The sequence below is a fragment of the Dendrobates tinctorius genome, unplaced genomic scaffold (assembly GCF_039654945.1).
Source record: "Dendrobates tinctorius isolate UK_male_01 unplaced genomic scaffold, ASM3965494v1 ptg000038l, whole genome shotgun sequence".
In the NCBI taxonomy this organism is placed as follows: domain Eukaryota; kingdom Metazoa; phylum Chordata; class Amphibia; order Anura; family Dendrobatidae; genus Dendrobates; species Dendrobates tinctorius.
The window spans coordinates 23,288,205-23,307,672 of NW_027361706.1; the positions used below are offsets into that span (position 1 = coordinate 23,288,205).

General features: G+C 42.4%; 1 protein-coding gene and 1 long non-coding RNA gene across 7 annotated transcripts in view; one reads left to right on the top strand and one right to left on the bottom strand.

Moving 5' to 3' along the window:
• Window positions 1-19,468, bottom strand: part of IQSEC1 (IQ motif and Sec7 domain ArfGEF 1) — an 893,482-nt gene that overhangs the window by 194,322 nt on the left and 679,692 nt on the right. The gene's annotated exons all lie outside the window — the stretch shown is intronic.
• LOC141088271 (uncharacterized) lies at window positions 1,920-8,031 on the top strand. The gene is made up of 2 exons (XR_012231876.1): window positions 1,920-2,230; window positions 7,769-8,031. It is a non-coding gene; the product is annotated as an uncharacterized lncRNA (long non-coding RNA).

Sequence of the window (19,468 nt, forward strand, 5' to 3'; positions counted from 1 at the left end):
CAAAAAAAAAGGAAATAAAAACAAACATAAAAAAAACATAAAAAAGCAGAATAAAGTACAAATGGTGAAAAACACCAAAAACTAGACAAAAACAGGTGCAAATGCAATAATGAGTCGGGCTTTAAAATGTCCACATTTCCTCCATCTCATCAGGGACTCCACACTTATGCCTACAGCATGTCTCTACCTGTTAATATTATGGGCCCAGCTATGAGCGGTGTAACTTGCGTATGATGCTTGAGACCATGAAGTGGTGCTGCGAGTCTACTTGTCATGCAAGATCAGCAGTGATTTCTTGAACAGTCTCATGGCGTCATACTGCCACTAGGCAGCACAATAGACATGAATGAGCCGGTGAAAAATATCACATCTCTGCACGACTGCTCATCGGAGCTGAAAAAGGAAAGACGGTACTTACAATGAACACCGTGTTGTTGTTTTTTTTTTACTTTCCCAGGACTGACAAAATCTGGGGTTTTGCAGAGGTTTTTTTTTTTTTTAACTGTGGAAAAAATAATCTATGGAAGTGAGAGGAATCTCCTGTGACGCATCTTGTTGGTGAATCATTATATGGTGTCAATTTGTAACTTTGCAAAGAATGGACAAGATATGCAACCCCTGTTTACAGATAGGAACAGTGACCATTTTTTAAGCTTTTTTTATGCTTACATGCATGTGATTGGGGCTTAAAATCATGTTTACTATTAGGTTTCATTCAAAATTTTGCACCATTTTTCTTTTACAGGCTCATTTTTCCCTAGAGATTCAAGTTTAATGTGGTCTGTGGTCATAAATCAGCGGAGCTCAGAAAAAGACAAATAAAAAGTTACAAATTCGACTATCAGACATCACGGTGAGCTCACTGACAGATTCTCAGTTAACTCATTCTGCAGCCAGAAATAGACAATGCAACACAGAGGCGACAGGCGGCAAACGGTGCAAACTTTTTAATGAAACCCATAGTCAAAAATTATTTCTAGTCCAAAATACATGTATTTAAGTAACAAAAAAAGTTCAGAATTATAAAAAAAAAGTTCCGAAAAGTGGACATTTTTATGAGTGATCTTTTTTTTAGCAAACTTATAATTGGAAACAGTTTGTTAAATTTAGAAATGTTACTAGTTATGGCCGGGTGGTAGATTTCTGGAGTTGGGACGTTGATTTGGGGATTTATTCCAGATGCCATTTTTGTAGTCAGGAATCATTTTCGTTCCGGAGATGAGGATAATTGTCTTTTTCCCCAGGATAATAGACTGAACTAGAAGGACTTGCATATTTTTTTTCAGCCTATATTAACTACGAAATAGAAATGATCTGGACAAGAACGCAAAACAGACATTTTATAATGTTGGTTTCAAGCTCTAGCCTACATCTAGTTCTCTCACATGACAACAATTGACTCGATTTTTTATTTTTGAGCTTTCTGGACTAGAATTAATAAAATTTCTTAGGACGAGAGAGAGAGAGATCCACCGTCAAAACATTCCACCCCTTATTAAAAAAAAAAGTAATAATCTTACAACTTTTAATCTGACCAGTTGGACTATGTTTGAATCATACTCCCTGTTTTTTCAGGAGGCGTTTACAGCAGTTTCATTATCATCAGCAGCAGGATTACACTGACCTGGTTACACTGCCATACACAGTTGACAACACAGAATACAGCAATCACAATAGGTGATGTCACACCTGACCCTGTTCCCCCTCTCTTCACATCGACCTTTTGCACACGCTCATTGCACACAGCATCTGGCCATAGTGACTATGTACACATATTGTTTCCTGAAACAACAGGAAGTTAAAGTCTAAAAAAGCCCCAGTGGCCAGGGTGAAAATTGCAACAGTTCCATTTTTGATTTGAAAAAAAAAATTTTTTCTGAAAATTTGTAAAAAAAATACATTTAACACAAAAAACTAATTTAAACAATTGGTAATTGTCTGTTGACTCGTTCCCTTTAAGATGAAGGGTCCCAGTCTTGCTGTAATCGAGAGGGCTTTTTGGATAGAATACTGAACCATGGGTACATTTTAGGTACACCAAGTTGGGTGGATCCTCTAAGCCCTAGGTCAGGGTGGACACGCAGACCCCGGATGTTGTTGATTCAACATGCAGGAAGGCATATGGACAACAAGGACTTGACACACACGTAAAACTCAACAGCAGCAGGATGGACGGATGGAGTGGAACCCAGCAGGGATAAAATGCATGTTGAAAACACAGCAAGCACAGGTAATGGCATAAACCAAACATAGAACACTAGAGTCCCAATCCCAAGACACAAGAATGTGTCTAAGTGGGCCTTAAATAGGTCTGAGAGATGATGTAATTGATCCACTTCAGGCAACCTGAAAATCCGACGTGGAGCACAACAGAGGGCAGCAGACCCAGGGGAAGGAAACGGAACCCGGGATTGGTGTGTAACAGTAAGATTTGCATTCCTGTGACAATAAGGTGGCATCAATAAGTTGGAATGAAGTCTTATGTGTGCAATTGCTGCATTTAAACTAAGGCAAGGTGGAAGTACATGACGGGTTTTGGGATAGAGCCCTATTCATAACCTATAGATAAAACAAATGTTTTTTTTCACTATTGCACCCTATGTTTTATTTTCATACTTTCTCATTGTGCTCAGTTTAACAGATCTGGATTTTTGAGCTAACAGCTACAAATCTCCACAGCAGGGAGAAAGAAACTGATCATTAACGCATGCATGCTCAGCAAATGGTTCACTCACCACTTCGTTTTTGAAAGTGCATGCTTTTATAAAGTTTGTACCATTGTTTTGCAGAGCTAAGTAACACAAAAACTAATTTACTGAGCAAGCCAGTCAGCAGACGAGGGGAACTGAGCTGAAAAATGACACAAATTGTAAAATGACATACGAAGTCTTCTATTCATATATCACAGAGATGGAAATACAGAGTTTGCTTTACATTGTGCTTTTTAGAGGCAATTTTTAGAGGATAAATGCCCCTGTCCAAAATTATTTATTGTTTGTTTTTTTTATCCCTTTTATCATTTATCATAGTCAGACCCATTGCAATGGTTTCAAGTCACCAGGAAGCCAGTGACCGTACGTCTCCCTATACATTACTGGTCACAGGCAGGGCAGCGGAGTGTAATGTAAAACGCTCTGGAGGGATCTTCTCTACGCTCAGTTAGGAGATATCTATGGCAGGATCACCTGGTAAAATTTCCACTGTTGGTGTATCACAACATCTTACGTAATGAAGCAATGAGGTCTGAAAGCTACTAAAAGGTATACGGGTCTGAGAGAATTAAGGTCTATGAACAAAGTTTTTATCATCTAAACACTACATGGGTGATAATTGATAGATCAGTGGTAGTCTAACTGCAGGGACCCTCACCGATCACCAGATTGGGGGACTCCAGTCCAGCTAAAAGGTCGGAGTACCTCAAACTGGCAATCAGTGTGGGTCCAAGCTGTCACACTTCCACCCATCTAGCACATATGACCTAATATTCATGACTTTAGCTTGTCCTAACTTTATTGCAGACTGGAAGATTAAATACCTCCATACGCATTAGATGGCTGTCAGCCGATCGTTCAACAGGCAGCTATCTCACCCAAATCTCCTATAGACAGGAGTAGAAATGGGTGAACCTGAACGGTAAATTCCGGGGTCTTTGCACAGACTCCGAACACAGACTTCTCCTGGATTTCCGTGTTACTGTTTGGGTTTGGCAGACTGAAAAAGCTTGTTGAAAAAAATAAATTTAAAAAGATGAGCAGTCAACTTTATTTTTGATAGCAAGTTCAGGTAAAGCTGACAGCTGCGGTCTGCAGCTCTCAGCTGTCAGCTTTATCTTGGCTGGTTATCAAAAATAGAGGGGTCCTCACGCTGTTTTCTTTAAAATTATTTCCATAAATAATTTAAAAAAATGGTGTGTGGTATTCCCCATTTTTGATACCAACCAAGCTAAAGTAGACAACTGGGGGCTGGTATTCTCAGGCTGGGGAGGCCCATGGATATTTGACCCTCCGCAGCTGCCCCAGAAAAGGTGCATCCATTAGATGCGCTAATTCTGGAGCTTTGCTTGGATCTTACCCACTTTCCCTGGTTCGTTGGTAAGCGGGGTAATATTTTGGGGTTGATGTCAGTTTTGTAATGTCAGCTGAAATCAAGCCCAGGGGTTAGTAATGGAGAGGCGTCTATCAGACACCTCCACTCCTAACCCAGTAAGTAAAAGGTAATAAAGACACACACAGACAAAAGTCCTTTAATTGAACAAAACACTCCCTGATAAATCCCCTCTTATTCCAATTTAATAGCATAAAAATAAAATTAATCCTCATCTGTCTGCCGTTAATCCATAATGATGATGTCCCATGATGAGCCCCAACTCTGTTATTACTGGCTGCATTGTGGAGCGGTGACATCAGTAATGTTACCGCTCAGCCCAGCAACCAGATCACACTGAGCTTAGCGTGAGAACACGGCTACGTGTGACTGGCGGTATCTAAATGACTGGCGGTAACCTTAATGATGTCACCATCAGACACACTGAGCCACGTTCTCAAGCTCAGCGACATCTGGCTGCTGTGCTGAGCGGTAACATTACTGATGTCACAGCTCAGCAACAGATGTAGCAGAGTTGAGGCTCATCATGGGACATCAGCATTATAAATTATCGGCGGACAGGTGAGGATTACTTTGATTTTTTTTTATGTTTATAAACGGAAAAAAGAGGGGATTTGTCGAGGAGTGTTTTGTTCAATGAAAGACTTTTCTCAGTGTGTGTCTTTCTTACTTTGACTATTGGTTTAGTAAAAGAGTGTCGCCTCTCCATTACTAACACCTGGGCTTGATTTCAGCTGATATTTAAAAGCCGACATCAACCCCAAAACTATTACCCCCTTCCCAACACACCAGAGCAAGCGGGAACAGCCACGGCTAAGCGCCATAACTGGCTCATCTAATGGACGCACTATTTCTGGGGTGGCTGAAGGCTGATGTTGTAAGTCTGGGAGTGGGCCAATATCCATCTATCTGTTAAGCTTCTGCTGGTTATTAAAAATAGGGGGACCTCATGTCATTTTTTTGAGGTCCTCTTTTTAATAACCAGTAAAGGCTACGTAGACAGCTGTGAGCTAATATTAATAGCCTGGGAAGCTCCATGATTATTGCCCCCTTCCCAGAATAATAACACCAGCAATAACACCAGCCCCGAGCTGTCTGCTTTCCCTCAGCTGGGTATTAAAAATAAGGGGGACCCCACCCCACGCCATTTTTTTCTTTTATTATCTAAATGCATGTACAGTAAGTTATAAAAGTACTGAACTAATTATGTCACACTGACATCTTTATTACTATGCACAGGTATCGGCTGGTGAATACTCTCATCAGCGTCGGCTGCTCTTGCTGCTACCAGTGAGACCAGGCGTATGCTGATTAGAGCAGTATTCATCAGTTGACGCTTGACAGGTGATAACTTTTTCATTGCTGGTCACAACTGCTGGCTCACAGCGCTGTGAGCGGCAGTAACATCAGTGAGGTTACCGCCGATCAGAGCTGGTATTTCCTGCCCTGACACACAGATGACAATGTTTTAACCGCCAAATGTTCGAGACCCCCATTCAAATGAATGGGGTCTGGGTTCGGGATCGAGTTTGGGTACCGTTCTGATTTCCCCAACCAAACTTTTTTATAAAGTTCGGCCGAACCCGATGAACCTGAACATTCATGGGTCCGTCCATCCACTCAGCACCCTGCTGAGTGCCCCTGCGTGCTCTTTGAAAGAGCTGCTGCCAAATATGTCTGGCGGTCGCTTATCTCTGGGATCACGATCGGCAGTCCAAAATCAAATATGTTGAATCTTTGTTGAATCTGCCAGGCGCCCCCAAACATATCAGACTGTTGGTCGAACCGGTCGCCATCACCAATGTGTATAATGTGTATGGGGGCCATTCTACTAATGTCCTATCACAGGGTCAGGGGGTCTGTTCAACCTCCATGCTTTACACTATATCCCACTTATACTCAAGAACTGTCAATTCAGTATTGGAATTTTCTTAAAAATAATTTTGACCGGATGTTCTTTGGCTGTACATAGTGTTCTGTAAAGCACCCTGCTCTGGCATCATAGTTTACATGCTTTACATATTCAGGACACCCTAGCCCTAACCCTCGTCCACTTTTATGATAGGAGGAAGTATACAAAAATAGCTATTTTCATCCTCATGAAACTGGCTTCATCTGTCCTTTATATCTAGAGCAGATGGTCGTCCTGGTTCATTGGATTCATGACTTGCATATAAAAAAACACATAAAAGAAATCTATGGCCAGAGGTTTGTATATTTTTTAGTAGATTGAAAAGGAAGACACAAAACAGAGTAATAAAGTGGAAAAAAGTGTGCAATACTTTTCATGTCAACTGGGATGGAGATACAGCATGGTGCATGGGGATGCAGCAGCCTCATCTAGGGCACGCCAAATAAGTGATGGGGGTCCCATTGTGAGGAGCCAATGTCATATAAACTGAGTTCTGTCAATCATGCAGAGCCGAGCAGAGAGAAGCCTGTAGGGGACATCCTCACTGACTAGTCTTCTCAGTCACCCCATTCCGGGCTCCAGGTTTAAAGTGTGCTGTGTATGTAATTCCGCAGCATTTCGGAGTGAAATTTGGGTATTTGTATTATGTAAGCCTATCCCTGATTCAAGTGTAATTTACATGACAACTTTCCTTTAAAGAGGTGGAAATTGACTTATAGTGTAGCTACTGTCAACATGTTGCACTAAGCCTAAGAGGATAATGAATTCAAGTCAGGAGACTATTGGCCGGCCAGGGCATTGTGGTCGTATGTCGACCATAAAGCATCAATGTGCGAAGGCAGCCTCACTTCTGGTGGAGAGCTAATCTGCATACACTATTTTCCCAGGAAGGCAATCTCCACGACTAGACACATTACACCCTGAGGGTTAGACTATGAGCGCAGTCAGACGGCTGTGTAACCTGGACTGAGATCGGACCGTAGACGGCTTCATATAATTCTATGCATCTGTTATTCTCAGGTCGGGAGAGCCAATGGCCAGTCCATGCAGTGGGGTCTGATCTCAGTCCAACTTATACAGTCGTCTGACTGCGCCCTTAAAAACGCTTTTATAATGAAAGATGTTTTTAGGATTACGGCTAGTGATGATTGGATCGCTTCACGGAACCCTAGTCCATGGTTCAGCTCAGTACCTGGGATCTTGGAGGATAAGGAAATTTGCCATCACCTCTCCATGACCAGAGAGGTCGTGGAGAGTAGGTGGCAAATTTTTTTACCCTCCAGGATCCCAAGCTCGGCTTATGATTACAAGAAAATTGGACATCTACATGAGGCCTTAGGCCACGTTCACACGTTCAGTATCTGGTCAGTATTTCTCATCAGTATCTGTAAGCCAAAACCAGGAGTGGGTGATAAATCCAGAACTGGTGACGTGTTTCTATTACACTTTTCCTCTGATTGTTCCTCTCCTGGTTTGGGCTTAGAAATACTGATGTAAAATACTGACCAAATACTGAACATGTGCACGTGGCTTTATGCGTATATCCACTATATTTTTCTGTTAGTAGGAATGAGTTGGGAGGAAGGAGATGCCATTGAAGAGATCTTGCTCTGCTTTTCTGTTTTTTCTTTTTTCATATGAAACCTAAAAATGTAAAGAAATAATCCATGTGTTTTTGCTTTATTCTTGTCCTATCTTTTGAGGGTTTTTTTGTGTCTTGTTTATAATACAGGCCTTTCATGTTGTTCGCAGATTAAAATGAAAACATGCCGCTCATGTGACTCACATGAGAAAAAAAAACAGAAGAAAAACGCTTTGATCCTTCTTCTTGGACTCCCATCTCGTAATCTGGGACCCTTCCTACAGATTGTCGGATTGCCATCACTGAGCGCGGCCGTCTCATGACTCATTCATAGATCACGTCCATGGAAAAGTGGAATTTCATTTTCACAGTCTGACAGGAGCTGTAATGCCATTTAAATAAAGGCAATTTAGCCTCGTACGAGGTGGTAAAACATTGTAATAATTGTAATTAAATATGTTTTACTGTTCCATTACATCCTAATGGGTAAGGATTGTAGCATGCTGTTATAACACTGCTATTTCATTAAGCAGCGCTATGACTTCCATTCTTCACAAGTGTCACAAATACCAGAATATCACTGTTATTTCCACAAAGCTAATATGGGGTCAGATTGCTATGAATGTAATAATCTGCGAGGGTTGGTTATAACGTGAATGAATCTCGCACCTTAAACCTGCGCACATTAAAGGATTGGAATATATATGGATATATATGGACAAGATTACAGAATACACTTCTTGGCCAGACAGGACTGAGACGCCTGCTTTCATGTATTACAGCACTTAAAGGCTGTATGCCGCATATTCTGACATGTCTGGTTAAGTACATACCTGTATTCCTCATAAAATAACAATTCTGGAGCATCTTGTCTTATATCTCTCCCTTGTGCCGTTCCTCCAGTATTACCCTTGGAAATTTAGGAATAATTTAACAGCTGGGTATTATCAGTTAGGGGGCGTGTCCATGCCCACTCTCACACTGTCCAATTAGGGCGAGACACACCCCCTTTGTCAGCACTGATTGGACGAGGCCTTTGTCAGTAACTCCCAACTGTCATTTTACGCAGGAGGAATAACCGGGGAATGGCGCAAGGATTGAAATAAAAGAAAATATGCTTCAAAACTGTTATTTCAAGGTGAATGCAAGCGAGAGGGGACAATTCCTTTTTAACTACTACTGAAGACTCCATTTAAAGGGATCTGTCAGTAAACTTTAAAAAGTTAAAATATGTGATCTAGACATTATATTACAAATATTTTTGTAATCAACTATTTTGTAACCGCACCACTTAGATGGAATCGGTCAGCAGGTTTTTCCTATTCCATCTGTAAGCAGCATGATGTAGGGGCTGAGACTGATTCCACTTATGTGACACTTGCAGGGCCGCTTGCTGTAGTTTTGGTAAAATCACAGTTTTATCTGCTGAAGATCTAGCAGTTCTCTAAATGTTGAGTTCTGCATAACCCCACCCACAACACTGATTGGCAGCTCACTGTGCATAGGCAGAAAACTGCCAATCACTGGTGGGGGCAGAGTTATACAGAGCTCATGAATATGGAGGACTTCTTGGCAGGTTTACTAGTCTTCTACTTATCACGCACGTGGATCGTGGACCCACTGTGCCACGTTCTGGGCTTAACCAGGAGGAGCATGACTAAGGTTCACTAACCGAAGCGGCTTCAGGTTCTGGTACCACCGAAGTGGCTTCAGGCTCAGGTACCGGCGGAGTGGCTTCAGCCTCAGGTACCGCCAGAGCGGCCTCAGGCTCAGGTACCAGGAGCGGCTTCAGGCTCAGGTACCACCAGAGCGGCTTCAGGCTCAGGTACCAGGGGAGCGGCTTCAGGCTCAGGTACCATCGGAGCGGCTTCAGGCTCAGGTACCACCGGAGCGGCTTCAGGCTCAGGTACCGCCAAAGCGTCTTCAGGCTCAGGTACTGGTGGAGTGGCTTCAGCCTCAGGTACTGCTAGAGCGGCTTCAGGCTCAGGTACCGCTGGAGCGGTTTCAGGCTCAGACAACACGAGTCTCAGGAACAGGATCTGGTTCAGACAACACAGATTTCAGGGACAGGTTCTGGGTCTAGGGTTTCAGGAACGGATTCTGGGTCAGACAACAGAGGGGGACCTGGCAACTGACTAGTTGCACAACACTGACTAACCAAAGGGAGTGTGCTTATATACTTGATGTCTTCCACCTATTGGCTGGGGGCATTTCCAAAGCGCGTTGAGTAAGTCGGCATCCTTGCTGGAAGGAGGGAGAGGAACCACACAGGGACGCTGGCATTAGTGTTACACTAGTGATGATCTTCTGATAAAACAGTGATTATATCAAAACTGCAGCAAACAAGGGCCTCTGTCTCTACATTATGCTGCTCTCAGATTAGGTGGCAAAAACCCTGGTGACAGATTTCCTTTAAAAAATCCTCCAGGTAGCTATAAGTAAAGGCTTGTAAAAAGTACCAGAAGTGCTCACGTTTAGCTATATACATCCCAGAATGATGATGTGGGAGACTATAAATGCAGATGCTACGGTATATGCATGTGCAGAGTACATGAGTTATATGGGGGCACAATACTTAGAAGGGGGTCCCTGTAGCTGCATCTGCTCTTTGTCACCAAATTCCAGTACCATATACAGTATATATTACAAGCTGAAAACATATCCAGTAACTACAGTATGTAGCAATAACTGGAGAAACGCAGTAATGGTTCCTTACATGTGAAATCCAATAATCTTCATACTATAGGTTGGTAATTGCTCATGGCCATAAGGTCCATGCAGCTTACTTTCATGTGTTTTTAAAGACAATTCTGCATTCTATACAGATAGTATTTTTGCATCTGTTTTACAAATATCACAACTATTACTGCCAGTCATTATGGCTCCCAGAGTTGTAATCATATGAAACCAAAAGTTGTACTAGATGCATAATTGGGGCAGACTGACTTGTCAAGAGTCCGTGAAAGTAACATGGAATTAAAGAGAACCTGTCGCTTGATCAAAAAAATGTAGTTAAATACCTTGTAAAAAATCTCGGAGCTCCTCTGATACTGCAGCTTTATTTGTTTTGATCTGCGTCACTCCTTTACAGAGATATTCACGTTTGTAACTTCTGGAGTGCAGTATGTGAAATCTGTGCTTTGCAGTCCAACAGGGTGTTTCTTCAGGGTCTTATCAAAGGGTGTGATCTTTCACTCCTCCCTTCCAGTAGCTGCCAATCACAGCTCACCAGCTGATCTAAAAGTCTAGCAGTCTTGGACTTTTGGCAGCATCTAGTAGGGAGGAGCAAAAGTGCACGGCCCTAAAAAAGACTCTGAAGAAATGGTCATTGGACGTGCAAGCAGAGATTTCACATAGTGCGCACCAGAAGAAACAAATGTGAATATTTCTCAAATGAAGTATGGCAGTGCAAAATGGAAAAGAGCGTCAGAATTAGGGAAACTCAGGGATTTTTTTTAAACTAAGTATTTAATTTTTTGCAGCAATTGATGAGTTCCTTTTAAAAGGGGTTGTCTTATGTTAGAAAAAATAGCCAAAACAAGCATCACACCTGTCTAAAAGTTGGCTATGCTATTGACACTAGGTTCAATTAATTTTAAATATAGTTAACCTGCAATACCAGACACAACCCACAGACCGATGTGGCGCTGTTTCTTTAATTCTGTGCAACCCTGTGAATGTTTCTCATTTTATTTTGCTTTGTGGGATTGTTCTTCATTATCTTTGGGTATTATTGTGGAGGTAAATGATAGGTAATGGTTATAATAGCGTCCTCTCTCCAACGTGCCTTTAATATTTCCACTGGCATTAATAATCAGAGAAGAATTCTTGACACGCGCCAGGCTTACATTCATTGAAGCTTCTCCTAGGCGGCTGATGGCCTTTTAGTGATATATATTTCTGTCATTTTAGTGTTGCACGGAGCGCCCAGATAAGAGCCCGGAGGAGGCTGTCACCCTGCGCAAGGTTTATAAGACCAATAGTGGAAAAGACGTTACATTATGAACTAATTATGCCAGGTACTGGATTTTTTTTGTAGCAATCTAATGTGTCCCAGTCATCCAAAATCCGAATTTTAACCAACATACTGAGGTCACCGAGTCGTCACTGCCAGTCAGACGCCATGAGCACAGGATTGTTCACCAGTGTGCCGATTACACAACCGTAGTACAACTGATTGTAAGCTAGTAGAGGAATTTTTGCAAAGTGATGGCATATCCCTGGAATATGATTGGGAGGAGATAAAAAAATGGCATTGCTGTTTCAGAGTTTTTTGTCGGACAGCGGTGCACTGGCCACTCTCTGCAATGTGGATCAGTCATTCAATGGAAGTCTCAGACGTCAGGACCACCCCCCCACTAATAATAAAGCATTGCATATGCTATATACCCAGCACTTTTTAACATTGAGAGTATCCCTTTACATTTTTTCTACTGCAGTAGAACCAAAGGGTGCTGCTGAGATGTCCCCATAGACAAGGTGAGGGGCGCTTCAGAGTCCCATCCCACGACCTAACGATCAGCATTATATATGACTCCTTTCTTGGAGGTCAATGAAATCTTCTGGATTTAATCCCAATGGTGCAGGATAAATCATACATCTGGTGGGTGACCAGAACAATTTTATAGCTACTAGAAACAAAAAGTTACGTTTTCTATTCAATTAAAGAAAGCAGAAATCCTAAAAATATGATCTGCAAAGAAAGTTGGCGTTGACATGATCCCTTTAATTCATATAATAAAGAGGCGGTAAAGGAGTTTCCTCATCAATATAAACAGTTAAAATTGCAAAGTACATGGAAAAACAAGCAACTTTGTAATTTACCTCCTATTAAAAAAAAAGTGAACAATTTGGGCCAATGACTCATCCAAGCCGCTGGTATGAAATGTCAATCATTTAGCAACGTTACGTTGAGAAATACCCTTTAGTTAATGTCCCTATATCTTTATTACCAGTCTGCAACACATTGTGTAGCATGAGATAGCTCCCCAGATAGGTCTCCTGGACAGAATCAGCATTAATTACTAAAAGAAAATAAATTTTATACTGCTTTACCACTTGTGGACCACCCATAGACTTCAAACATCTGGGTGGTTTGTGTTCTATTTGCATTGACGTTCTAAAACTTCATTGCATAGTGAAGCAGTTGCAGGTAATTGAGCAGCTGTGGGATCAGGGAGTCCAATGTCAGACACGGGTGACCTCCCGATAGAAGGCAGAGAGGGTTTATTACTTTCTTTGCCTTCCTGAACGCTGAATACCCATTCTGAACAAGTGCCGCACATACAGTATAGGAAACACTAACAGTGCTTCCTTCTCCAGACCCAGCAGTAGTGGTTTTGCCGAATCTAGAGAGGAATCAGGAGCTTCTGGGTTCTAGGAGACCCAATCAGGTCTGCTATTTGCCCAGGAGGTTGAAATTTCACTATAACTGGGGCAAATATGCTAGTCTAAGTTACAGGGAAAATCAGATTAAAAATAAAATAAAGTATTATGGAGGCACAATATGAGAAATAAATGATAATAAATAAAAAGCAGGCAAAAAAATAAATAAAAATAGTCACTGACAACTTAAATCACTGTTACCAGCCCTGCCCCCATTGAAAAAAATATATATCTGATATACTGTATAAAAAAAAATAACAGAAAGAGGAACACATTTTTTAATGCATTTTTGTGGCCTATTGTGGCTGTAAAAATAAAATAAAAAAGTAAAAAATGCAGAGCAGTAAAATTATCATAAAAAAGAGAGTATTAAAAGGACATGAAAAAATAATTCCCAAATATATCACAGCAAAAAATGCAAAAATTATTTGTTGATCAGAACGAGAAAGAAAATTGAACAGTTTTTTTAAGCCACAAAAAAAAACAAAAAAACACAAAATGTGCCTAATCAGGAACTATAAACTGATTAAAATCCAGGCTAATGTTAGCATAATATACAATTCATTAGAGTTCAATGATGCCATAGTTATAGTAATACATGATCGTTATAATGAGCATCAGCTAGTTAGGTCATCCCTTGTTATTAGGGTTTTTAGGATTTTGCATTTCTAACACTCTACACTACACTGGATGAAGTCTGATGTAGGCATCAAATTGAGCTGCACTTCCTTTTCTTGCCACCAGGGGGAGGAAACAGAAAGAGAATAAAACCAGACAGGAAAGAAAGCAGGCAGCAATAGGCAGGCAAGGAGCAAGCAAGAAGAAATGTAGGATGGACTAGATGCGTGGTATGCTGTAAGGGGGCTGGGAAATGATGACTACATATTATATGTTATGTTTGAAACAATGTTCATCAGGTAACAGTTATATATAGGGGCAAAGTAGGCTGCAATGATAAGTTACCCTCCCATCTATAATCAAATAATAATCATAATATCATAATAAAGTCCACATCTTTATTCAGCAATATTAATAAAAAACAATTCATGAAGTCATATAGAGGATTTATAGGGAAACTCAAATACAAAGCAGCAGATCATATGTGCAATATATAAGCAATGCACAATCATAATACAGTGCAAGTATGTTAGAAAAGTGTGCTAGTGCATCTATGGCGCCCCTAAGGCTCAGTCGCCACAGAGGTACTGCACCTCCTCCTGAGGTGTGGTACCCCACCATCCAGGTAAGGTGGAGACTCCTGACCATGCTCCAACACCTGCACCCCACACCGCAAAGTAGTGTAGCAAAGCACCTTCGGCGGCTCCCTGCTTGGAGTATAGCAAAGCACCCATTGGTGGCTTCCTGCTTGGAACACGAAACGTGCTGGGAGGTGGGTGGAGTTAGATTACATTTCGAGGAGCGGGAAGAGTTTGAGTTAGTTGGTCAGTAGTTGGTTGGAGAGAGGAGAAGATCCCTAGAGAGAGGGATAAATGGATGGAAGTGCTGCAGCAGATCCCAGTGATCTGGGTCTGCTGGCACGGGAAAGAGAGAAAGAGAGAGCAACATAGACTGAAAGCTTGACTCTCCATAGAAAGAAAGGATTAGTACGGAACGTGAGGAGTAAAAGAGAACAGAGGACGTGGGTGAGAAGAGAACCCTTCCTAGAAGTTCTAAGCGCAAGGCCGGGGCCCGGTCCCCGAGGTTGTACGGATACTAATGGTCCTGCAGCAGACACCGGAGGAAAAGAAGTAGTGACCACTTTATTCCCACACAAGACTTGGGGGCACAACAGCAACTGGATAGTGAGCCGGGACCTAGTAGCAAAGAGTCCCTGAAGCAGGCTACAGCTGTCTGCCGTACAAGTAGAGTTCATAAGAACATCGGACAGGAGGAACTCCAGTGTAACTCAGTACTAGGAGTACTTCATCTAAAGGCGCTATAAGAGGAGACGTTCAGAAAGGCACAAGTTGGCGGAGTGTTGGAAAGGAGTATTCCATCTGGCCTAGGGGTTGACTGAGTCCCAGACCCGGAGGACATGGCACAGAAGCAGGCACCTGTTTGCACGACAGACTGTGAGTAAAGCTTTGGAGCTACATGCCCTGGTGTCCCCCACTTATTCCTGCGTCAACCTGCCCGGCACTGCTATCTCCCCTGCACCTGACACTACACCATCTAAGTGTCACCATATCTACTCTGCCCTGGGACTACAGCCCTGCCTGTGGAGGGCTATACCATCACTGCTGCACCACACTATCTGTCCCAGAGGATCTGGTTGCAGCGTCGGCCTAACATCTACATTGCTGAACACCACAGGTGGCGTCACGACTTATTCATTCACTCTGAACATTTACAATGGGCGCCCAGGGCCACCGGCCAGGTCACAGCTACCGTGATAACTTCCACTGAGATCCACCGGGCCCGGTACCGAGTACCCCACAGCCCTGGGTGTGAGGGCGTCCCACATCACAATGCTTGTGTAATGGCCCGAAGAGCATATTGCAGTGCACATCACAGAGCACATCGCAGTGCACATCGCAGAGCACATCACAGAGCATATCACAGAGCACATCACAGAGCACATCACAGAGCATATCACAGAGCACATCGCAGAGCACATCACAGAGAATATCACAGAGCACATCTCAGAGCATATCACAGAGCACATCACAGAGCACATCACAGAGCATATCATAGAGCACATCGCAGAGCATATCGCAGTGCACATTGCAGAGCACATCACAGACCATATCACAGAGCACATCATAGAGTACATCACAGAACATAACACAGAGCACATCACAGAGCATATCACAGAGCACATTGCAGAGCACATCACAGAACATATCAAAGAGCACATCACAGAGCACATCACAGAGCACATTGCAGTGCACATCGCAGAGCACATCACAGAGCACATCACAGAGCACATCGCAGTGCACATCGCAGAGCACATCACAGAGCACATCGCAGAGCATATCACAGAGCATATCGCAGTGCACATCGCAGAGCACATCATAGAGCACATCACAGAGCACATCACAGAGCACATCACAGAGCATACCACAGAGCACATCGCAGAGCACATAGCAGAGCACATCGCAGTCCACATCGCAGTGCACATTGCAGAGCACATCAGAGAGGACATCACAGAGCACATCACAGAGCACATCACAGAGCATATCACAGAGCACATCACAGAGCATATCACAGCACACATCACAGAGCACATCACAGAGTATATCATATCACAGAGCACATCGCAGAGCATATCGCAGAGGAAATCGCAGAGCAAATCACATCGCAGAGCACATCACAGAGCACATCACAGAGCACATCGCAGAGCATATCGCAGTGCACATCGTGGAGCACATTGCAGAGCAAATCAAAGAACACATAGCAGAACACGGGTGTGCACTACAGGGAAGGAGCTAATGCATCATCACAATTCTGCAATGTGCAAATCATGAGTGTGTGATATGGCCGCCACAACAATACTGCCCTGGAGTCTCTTATATCTGCACATGCTAATTAAAAATGTGCACACCCCACAGGCGCCAACTAACTAATTAGGGTGTTAGAGCATTTGGCTCCTTTGTCGGGTGATTGCTGACATGTTTGCTCCTAAGAATGTTCATCTGCGCTGCTGGTGTTTATAAATCTGGATACTATACACTACATGTTACACATACATACACTACATGTTACATATACACACTGCATGTTACACACATTCACACACACATTGCATGTTACACACATCATGTTACATATACACACTATGTGTTGCATACACAGTACATGTTAAACACACTGTATGTTACACACATACATGATGTTACACACATACACTGCATGTTACACACATACACACCGTAGAGGACATACCAGACTTTCTTCTCCTCTTTGGCTCTTCCATACCCCCACAGGGTAAAGGACTTCTGGTCGCATGATGACCATGATGTCACCAAAACAATATTACTAAACTTCAAACCAGACATCACCAGTGCAGTTTCAAGCTTGTAAGGGAAAGGAAACCCCTTTGAGGGTGACGACCCTGGGCAATTGCCTATTTTACCATCACTCCCAACTCCCGTTAGATTCTAAAAATCTCATCCACCCACGTTCAGCACATAAATTGACCTACGGTGCGAACTTTAAAACTCTACAGCATATCTATTTTTTGTGCGGCAGTCATTGAAGACTTCACTCTTTTCAATGCATAGGGTGAATTTCTTAACAAATCCCCCCCACCAAGAAAAACAAAACGTGGGAAATTCAAAATTAGACAATGTAGCTAAGCGGGAGTCATCTATATCACTACTTTACCCTTGAGACAGTTTAACTTTTCAAAAAACATTATACATCCGTTTTGTCATGGACTTTCACAGTAAGTACACCGGCCTCAACAGGTTCCAGAACTGAATTTAAGGGTTTTTGCTGTTTTAATTGTGAAATCTGGTGCCTCTTCCATTTAAGTGTCATAGATCAAACATATCTTTATCTGTAACTACAAAAACATGGATATCCCAAGGTCATTCTTTTCTAAGGTCAAGTCCTGGATGATAGTTCGGGGGTAGCTGAGTACTACTGACTTTGGCTATACTATGTAACATGCTGACTTTAGGGCTAAAAATGTTTTTTGCACATGGTGCAATAAACTCGTCCGGGGACAAGTGTCGGAGCAGATCCAGTGTCACCACATATAGAGTTACAACAGCGCATTGGCTCGCGAGACCTCATAAAGCTTCCGAACACAAAGATTACAGAAAAAAAGGTGGAAGAAAACGTTGAGGACGATGACACCCTGTCCAGATCATAAAGGCTTCCTTTGATGCTTCCTTTCTTACAGGCATTCCTTAGGCAAATGAACCTCATAAAAGTGGGATGTTATTTAACACAGACAGGGCTGACAAGTTTTTTTGGAAGAATCTCCTTGAAAATATCTAATTACTGTACAACTAATTAAAAAATGTACAGTTGGGAGCGATAAGACGTCTTACGTCCCAAGGCTGCAGGAAGCAGAATACTAAGCATCCTCATTACTGGCTCCTTCCTATGTGTGATATTAGGATACATCCATCACAATAAACGCACAAAATAGAATAGTAAATAACTAAAATAGCATAATATAATATCCATAATGTAACGAAATAATAAATAATATTACAAATGATAGCATATTTCACAGCACCATGTGCTATGTCATTGGCAGAAGCAGTGCTGGGGAGAATGTGGTGCCTCATTGTATAGTATATGTATAAGAGGTGATGGGGCTGAGTGTTGCTAAGTGCACAGTCCCTGGCGGGATATGCTATGGACCCACGGCCTGTGCCTTCATGAGATTCCACATTCTCCTACCGAGTCGGTGCTTCACGTTACTATAGTGTGGAAAATTCATACGCAGATCAATAAGATGGCTAGGAACGAGAATCTTAAAGGGGTTGTCAGGGACTTTAACATTGATATCCTAGGTTAGGTAATCAACATCTGATCGGCAGGGGTGCGACACCCAGAACTCCCCGCTGATCAGCTGTTCCCGAAGTCGGCGCAGCCGGAACTCGTAAGTTATGGAGCTACCCTGATCCGTCTACTGTATAGTGGCCGTGGCTGGGTACTGCACATCCGCCTATTCAAATCAATATTGGGTGGATGTGCAGTACCCGGCGCGACCACTATTCTGTCAACGGCGTAACTGAGCCAACACAATGAACAGCTGATCGGCGAGGGTGCTGGATGTCGCTCCCCAACCGATCAGACATTGATGTCCTATTCTTAGGATAGGTTATCGAAATCAGATCCGTGATTGACCGGCTCTTTACACTCGGTCCTTTGTGATAAAACCCAACATTGCTGCTGCTAGACGTACAGTGAGCTGAATGTATGGCGCACTGTAACCATAAGGCCAGGGGTGATGCGAGCAGGACACCCACTGATCTGATAATGATATCTTTTTCCTTATGGAGGACAAGTCACATGACATAAATATATATATATATATATATATATAATCTCTCTCTCTATATATATATTTCTTACCTGGTGTAAATGCCGCTCTTCTCCTGAATCCGGTGATGTTTTTCTTTTGTTCCTGCTCCTCTACACTCCTGAGATATTTCTCCCTCTTCCCTGTATATAAATCTAGTCTTGTTAACCAAGTGGGCGTGCTCCCCAATTTTTTCTCTGGGGGCCACACCCAGTTGGCTAGAACTTTTTAGATTTACATACTGGAAAGTCATATCTCAGGAACGCAGAGGTGCAGGAAGAAAATAAAGATATCCTCGAATTCAGGAGAACAGCGGCATTTAACCCTGGTGAAAAAAAAAAAGAAAGGAAATCAAGAAACCAAGAAATGGTATTTATTATGTAACGTGCTATTCAACGTCACCAAACTTTCCCAGATAAATTATATAATCTTGGCTTCATTTCTTGTATATATTTGCTTATCTAGTAAGTAGAAAATATGGGTCAGCAGCATCTTGGCCTCT